The sequence below is a fragment of the Taudactylus pleione genome, unplaced genomic scaffold (assembly GCF_031769625.1).
Source record: "Taudactylus pleione unplaced genomic scaffold, aTauple2 ptg000550l, whole genome shotgun sequence".
NCBI classification, from domain to species: domain Eukaryota; kingdom Metazoa; phylum Chordata; class Amphibia; order Anura; family Myobatrachidae; genus Taudactylus; species Taudactylus pleione.
This window is the reverse complement of record NW_028284952.1, coordinates 364,001-370,000: the sequence shown is the minus strand read 5'-3', so window position 1 is coordinate 370,000 and position 6,000 is coordinate 364,001. Positions and strand designations below refer to the sequence as shown.

The following is a 6,000-nucleotide window of genomic DNA, read 5'->3' as shown; positions in this document are numbered from 1 at the left end:
AAAATTACCTACAGCACATGGTATTCCCAGGTGGTCTCCCATCCAAATACTAACCAGGCCCAACACTGCATAGCTTCCAAGATCAGACAATATTGGGCATGTCCAGTGTGGTTTGGCTGTAGGTGCTCAAAAACATTAACTTTAGACCTCTATTACTTCTTAACTCAAGTAAATTCATTTATAAGTTGAAAAAATTAAATGTAAAATGTAATAGAAAAGAATGTTATGGTAGTATAAAATTACCTACAGCTCCTGGTATTCCCAGGTGGTCTCCCATCCAAGTACTAACCAGGCCCAACACTGCATAGCTTCCAAGATCAGACGAGATTGGGCATGTCCACTGTGGTTTGGCTGTAGGTGCTCAAAAGCGTTAAATTTAGACCGCTTTTACTTCTTAACACAAGTAAATTCATTGATAAGTTGAAAAAATGAAATGTAAAATGTAATAGAAAAGAATGTTATGGCAGTATAAAATTACCTACAGCACCTGGTATTCCCAGGTGGTCTCCCATCAAAGTACTAACCAGGCCCAACACTGCATAGCTTCCAAGATCTGACGAGATTGGGCATGTCCAGTGTAGTTTGGCTGTAGGTGCTCAAAAACATTAACTTTAGACCTCTTTTACTTCTTAACTCAAGTAAATTCAATGATAAGTTGAAAAATTAAATGTAAAATTTAATAGAAAAGAATGTTATGGCAGTATAAAATTACCTACAGCTCCTGGTATTCCCAGGTGGTCTCACATCCAAGTACTAACCAGGCCCAACACTGCATAGCTTCCAAGATCAGACGAGATTGGGCATGTCCAGTGTGGTTTGGCTGTAGGTGCTCAAAAACATTAACTTTAGACATCTATTACTTCTTAACTCAAGTAAATTCATTGATAAGTTGAAAAAATTAAATGTAAAATGTAATAGAAAAGAATGTTATGGCAGTATAAAATTACCTACAGCACCTGGTATTCCCAGGTGGTCTCCCATCCAAGTACTAACCAGGCCCAACACTGCATAGCTTCCAAGATCAGATGAGATTGGGCATGTCCAGTGTGGTTTGGCTGTAGGTGCTCTAAAACATTAACTTTAGACCTCTTTTACTTCTTAACTCAAGTAAATTCAATGATAAGTTGAAAAATTAAATGTAAAATTTAATAGAAAAGAATGTTATGGCAGTATAAAATTACCTACAGCTCCTGGTATTCCCAGGTGGTCTCCCATCCAAGTACTGACCATGCCCAACACTGCATAGCTTCCAAGATCAAACGACATTGGCCATGTCCAGTGTGGTTTGGCTATATGCGCTGAAAAATATTAACTTTAGACATCTTTTACTTCTTAACTCAAGTAAATTCATTGCTAAGTTGAAAAAATGTAATGTAAAATGTAATAGAAAAGAATGTTATGGCAGTATAAAATTACCTACTGCACCTGGTTTTCCCAGGTGGTCTCCCATCCAAGTTCTGACCATACCCAACACTGCATAGCTACCAAGATAAGACAAGATTGGGCATGTCCAGTGTGGATTGGCTATAGGTGCTCAAAAGTATTAACTTTAGACCTCTATTACTTCTTAACTCAAGGAAATTCATTGATAAGTTGAAAAAATTAAATGTAAAATGTAATAGAAAAGAATGTTCTGGCAGTATAAAATTACCTACAGCTCCTGGTATTCCCAGGTGGTCTCCCATCCAAGTACTAACCAGGCCCAACACTGCATAGCTTCCAAGATCAGACGAGATTGGGCATGTCCACTGTGGTTTGGCAGTAGGTGCTCAAAAGCATTAAATTTAGACCGCTTTTACTTCTTAACTCAAGTAAATTCAATGATAAGTTGAAAAAATTAAATGTAAAATGTAATAGAAAAGAATGTTATGGCAGTATAAAATTACCTACAGCACATGGTATTCCCAGGTGGTCTCCCATCCAAATACTAACCAGGCCCAACACTGCATAGCTTCCAAGATCAGACAATATTGGGCATGTCCAGTGTGGTTTGGCTGTAGGTGCTCAAAAACATTAACTTTAGACCTCTATTACTTCTTAACTCAAGTAAATTCATTTATAAGTTGAAAAAATTAAATGTAAAATGTAATAGAAAAGAATGTTATGGTAGTATAAAATTACCTACAGCTCCTGGTATTCCCAGGTGGTCTCCCATCCAAGTACTAACCAGGCCCAACACTGCATAGCTTCCAAGATCAGACGAGATTGGGCATGTCCACTGTGGTTTGGCTGTAGGTGCTCAAAAGCGTTAAATTTAGACCGCTTTTACTTCTTAACACAAGTAAATTCATTGATAAGTTGAAAAAATTTAATGTAAAATGTAATAGAAAAGAATGTTATGGCAGTATAAAATTACCTACAGCACCTGGTATTCCCAGGTGGTCTCCCATCAAAGTACTAACCAGGCCCAACACTGCATAGCTTCCAAGATCTGACGAGATTGGGCATGTCCAGTGTAGTTTGGCTGTAGGTGCTCAAAAACATTAACTTTAGACCTCTTTTACTTCTTAACTCAAGTAAATTCAATGATAAGTTGAAAAATTAAATGTAAAATTTAATAGAAAAGAATGTTATGGCAGTATAAAATTACCTACAGCTCCTGGTATTCCCAGGTGGTCTCACATCCAAGTACTAACCAGGCCCAACACTGCATAGCTTCCAAGATCAGACGAGATTGGGCATGTCCAGTGTGGTTTGGCTGTAGGTGCTCAAAAACATTAACTTTAGACATCTATTACTTCTTAACTCAAGTAAATTCATTGATAAGTTGAAAAAAATAAATTTAAAATGTAATAGAAAAGAATGTTATGGCAGTTTAAAATTACCTACAGCACCTGGTAATCCCAGGTGGTCTCCCATCCAAGTACTAACCAGGCCCAACACTGCCTAGCTTCCAAGTTCAGACGAGATTGGGCATGTCCAGTGTGGTTTGGCTGTAGGTGCTCAAAAACATTAACTTTAGACCTCTTTTACTTCTTAACTCAAGTAAATTCAATGATAAGTTGAAAAATGAAATGTAAAATGTAATAGAAAAGAATGTTATGGCAGTATAAAATTACCTACAGCACCTAGTATTCCCAGGTGGTCTCCCATCCAAGTACTAACCAGGCCCAACACTGCATAGCTTCCAAGATCAGACGAGATTGGGCATGTCCAGTGTGGTTTGGCTGTAGGTGCTCAAAACCATTAACTTTAGACCTCTTTTACTTCTTAACTCAAGTAAATTCATTGATAAGTTGAAAAAATGAAATGTAGAATGTAATAGAAAAGAATGTTTTGGCTGTCTAAAATTACCTACAGCACCTGGTATTCCCAGGTGGTCTCCCATCCAAGTACAAACCAGGCCCAACACTGCATAGCTTCCAAGATCAGACGAGATTGGGCATGTCCAGTGTGGTTTGGCTGTAGGTGCTCAAATGCATTAAATTTAGACCTCTATTACTTCTTAACTCAAGTAAATTCATTGATAAGTTGAAAAAATTAAATGTAAAATGTAATAGAAAAGAATGTTCTGGCAGTATAAAATTACCTACAGGTCCTGGTATTCCCAGGTGGTCTCCCATCCAAGTACTGACCATGCCCAACACTGCATAGCTTCCAAGATCAAACAACATTGGCCATGTCCAGTGTGGTTTGGCTATAGGTGCTGAAAAATATTAACTTTAGACATCTTTTACTTCTTAACTCAAGTAAATTCATTGCTAAGTTGAAAAAATGTAATGTAAAATGTAATAGAAAATAATGTTATGGCAGTATAAAATTACCTACTGCACCTGGTTTTCCTAGGTGGTCTCCCATCCAAGTTCTGACCATACCCAACACTGCATAGCTACCAAGATAAGACGAGATTGGGCATGTCCAGTGTGGATTGGCTGTAGGTGCTCAAAAGTATTAACTTTAGACCTCTATTACTTCTTAACTCAAGGAAATTCATTGATAAGTTGAAAAAATTAAATGTAAAATGTAATAGAAAAGAATGTTCTGGCAGTATAAAACTACCTACAGCTCCTGGTATTCCCAGGTGGTCTCCCATCCAAGTACTAACCAGGCCCAACACTGCATAGCTTCCAAGATCAGACGAGATTGGGCATGTCCACTGTGGTTTGGCTGTAGGTGCTCAAAAGCATTAAATTTAGACCGCTTTTACTTCTTAACTCAAGTAAATTCAATGATAAGTTGAAAAAATTAAATGTAAAATGTAATAGAAAAGAATGTTATGGCAGTATAAAATTACCTACAGCACCTGGTATTCCCAGGTGGTCTCCCATCCAAATACTAACCAGGCCCAACACTGCATAGCTTCCAAGATCAGACGAGATTGGGCATGTCCAGTGTGGTTTGGCTGTAGGTGCTCAAAAACATTAACTTTAGACCTCTATTACTTCTTAACTCAAGTAAATTCATTGATAAGTTGAAAAAATTAAATGTAAAATGTAATAGAAAAGAATGTTATGGTAGTATAAAATTACCTACAGCTCCTGGTATTCCCAGGTGGTCTCCCATCCAAGTAGTAACCTGGCCCAACACTGCATAGCTTCCAAGATCAGACGAGATTGGGCATGTCCACTGTGGTTTGGCTGTAGGTGCTCAAAAGCGTTAAATTTAGACCGCTTTTACTTCTTAACACAAGTAAATTCATTGATAAGTTGAAAAAAATTAAATGTAAAATGTAATAGAAAAGAATGTTATGGCAGTATAAAATTACCTACAGCACCTGGGATTCCTATGTAGTCTCCCATCCAAGTACTAACCAGTCCCAACACTGCATAGCTTCCAAGATCAGACGAGATTGGGCATGTCCAGTGTGGTTTGGCTGTAGGTGCTCAAAAACATTAACTTTAGACCTCTATTACTTCTTAACTCAAGTAAATTCATTGATAAGTTGAAAAATTAAATGTAAAATGTAATAGAAAAGAATGTTAAGGCAGTATAAAAGTACCTACTGCACCTGGTTTTCCCAGGTGGTCTCCCATCCAAGTACTGACCATGCCCAACACCGCATAGCTTCCAAGATCAGATGAGATTGGGCATGTCCAGTGTGGATTGGCTGTAGGTGCTCAAAAGTATTAACTTTAGACCTCTTTTACTTCTTAACTCAAGTAAATTGAATGATAAGTTGAAAAATTAAATGTAAAATGTAATAGAAAAGAATGTTATGGCAGTATAAAATTACCTACAGATCCTGGTATTCCCAGGTGGTCTCCCATCCAAGTACTAACCAGGCCCAACACTGCATACCTTCCAAGATCAGACGAGATTGGGCATGTCCAGTGTGGTTTGGCTGTAGGTGCTCAAAAACATTAACTTTAGACCTCTTTTACTTCTTAACTCAAGTAAATTCATTGATAAGTTGAAAAAATTAAATGTAAAATGTAATAGAAAAGAATGTTATGGCTGCATAAAATTACCTACAGCACCTGGTATTCCCAGGTGGACTACCATCCAAGTACTAACCAGGCACAACACTGCATAGCTTCCAAGATCAGACGAGATTGGGCATGTCCACTGTGGTTTGGCAGTAGGTGCTCAAAAACATTAACTTTAGACCTCTATTACTTCTTAACTCAAGTAAATTCATTGATAAGTTGAAAAATGTAAATGTAAAATGTAATAGAAAAGAATGTTCTGGCAGTATAAAATTACCTACAGCTCCTGGTATTCCCAGGTGGTCTCCCATCCAAGTACTAACCAGGCCCAACACTGCATAGCTTCCAAGATCAGCCGAGATTGGGCATGTCCAGTGTGGTTTGGCTGTAGGTGCTCAAAAACAATAACTTTAGACCTGTATTACTTCTTAACTCAAGTAAATTCAATGATAAGTTGAAAAATTAAATGTAAAATGTAATAGAAAAGAATGTTAAGGCAGTATAAAATTACCTACAGCTCCTGGTATTCCCAGGTGGTCTCCCATCCAAGTACTAACCAGGCCGAACACTGCATAGCTTCCAAGATCAGACAAGATTGGGCATGTCCACTGTGGTTTGGCTGTGGGTGCTCAAA

General features: G+C 37.8%; 1 non-coding gene and 21 pseudogenes across 1 annotated transcript; all 22 read right to left on the bottom strand.

Annotated features, from left to right (window-relative positions):
* Positions 1 to 5: 5 nt before the first annotated feature.
* On the bottom strand, positions 6 to 124 carry LOC148484548 (5S ribosomal RNA; annotated as a pseudogene).
* Positions 125 to 240: 116 nt separating this feature from the next.
* Positions 241 to 359, bottom strand: LOC148484547 (5S ribosomal RNA; annotated as a pseudogene).
* A 116-nt stretch (positions 360 to 475) lies between these two features.
* On the bottom strand, positions 476 to 594 carry LOC148484546 (5S ribosomal RNA; annotated as a pseudogene).
* A 115-nt stretch (positions 595 to 709) lies between these two features.
* LOC148484545 (5S ribosomal RNA) lies at positions 710 to 828 on the bottom strand (annotated as a pseudogene).
* A 116-nt stretch (positions 829 to 944) lies between these two features.
* On the bottom strand, positions 945 to 1,063 carry LOC148484544 (5S ribosomal RNA). The gene has a single exon (XR_015871395.1). It is a non-coding gene; the product is annotated as a 5S ribosomal RNA (ribosomal RNA).
* Positions 1,064 to 1,648: 585 nt separating this feature from the next.
* LOC148484543 (5S ribosomal RNA) lies at positions 1,649 to 1,767 on the bottom strand (annotated as a pseudogene).
* A 116-nt stretch (positions 1,768 to 1,883) lies between these two features.
* LOC148484542 (5S ribosomal RNA) lies at positions 1,884 to 2,002 on the bottom strand (annotated as a pseudogene).
* Positions 2,003 to 2,118: 116 nt separating this feature from the next.
* On the bottom strand, positions 2,119 to 2,237 carry LOC148484541 (5S ribosomal RNA; annotated as a pseudogene).
* Positions 2,238 to 2,353: 116 nt separating this feature from the next.
* On the bottom strand, positions 2,354 to 2,472 carry LOC148484540 (5S ribosomal RNA; annotated as a pseudogene).
* A 115-nt stretch (positions 2,473 to 2,587) lies between these two features.
* On the bottom strand, positions 2,588 to 2,706 carry LOC148484539 (5S ribosomal RNA; annotated as a pseudogene).
* A 116-nt stretch (positions 2,707 to 2,822) lies between these two features.
* Positions 2,823 to 2,941, bottom strand: LOC148484538 (5S ribosomal RNA; annotated as a pseudogene).
* A 115-nt stretch (positions 2,942 to 3,056) lies between these two features.
* Positions 3,057 to 3,175, bottom strand: LOC148484537 (5S ribosomal RNA; annotated as a pseudogene).
* Positions 3,176 to 3,291: 116 nt separating this feature from the next.
* On the bottom strand, positions 3,292 to 3,410 carry LOC148484536 (5S ribosomal RNA; annotated as a pseudogene).
* Positions 3,411 to 3,996: 586 nt separating this feature from the next.
* On the bottom strand, positions 3,997 to 4,115 carry LOC148484535 (5S ribosomal RNA; annotated as a pseudogene).
* A 116-nt stretch (positions 4,116 to 4,231) lies between these two features.
* Positions 4,232 to 4,350, bottom strand: LOC148484534 (5S ribosomal RNA; annotated as a pseudogene).
* A 116-nt stretch (positions 4,351 to 4,466) lies between these two features.
* On the bottom strand, positions 4,467 to 4,585 carry LOC148484533 (5S ribosomal RNA; annotated as a pseudogene).
* Positions 4,586 to 4,702: 117 nt separating this feature from the next.
* On the bottom strand, positions 4,703 to 4,821 carry LOC148484532 (5S ribosomal RNA; annotated as a pseudogene).
* A 115-nt stretch (positions 4,822 to 4,936) lies between these two features.
* On the bottom strand, positions 4,937 to 5,055 carry LOC148484531 (5S ribosomal RNA; annotated as a pseudogene).
* Positions 5,056 to 5,170: 115 nt separating this feature from the next.
* On the bottom strand, positions 5,171 to 5,289 carry LOC148484530 (5S ribosomal RNA; annotated as a pseudogene).
* Positions 5,290 to 5,405: 116 nt separating this feature from the next.
* Positions 5,406 to 5,524, bottom strand: LOC148484529 (5S ribosomal RNA; annotated as a pseudogene).
* Positions 5,525 to 5,640: 116 nt separating this feature from the next.
* Positions 5,641 to 5,759, bottom strand: LOC148484528 (5S ribosomal RNA; annotated as a pseudogene).
* Positions 5,760 to 5,874: 115 nt separating this feature from the next.
* On the bottom strand, positions 5,875 to 5,993 carry LOC148484527 (5S ribosomal RNA; annotated as a pseudogene).
* Between the last annotated feature and the right edge of the window lie 7 nt (positions 5,994 to 6,000).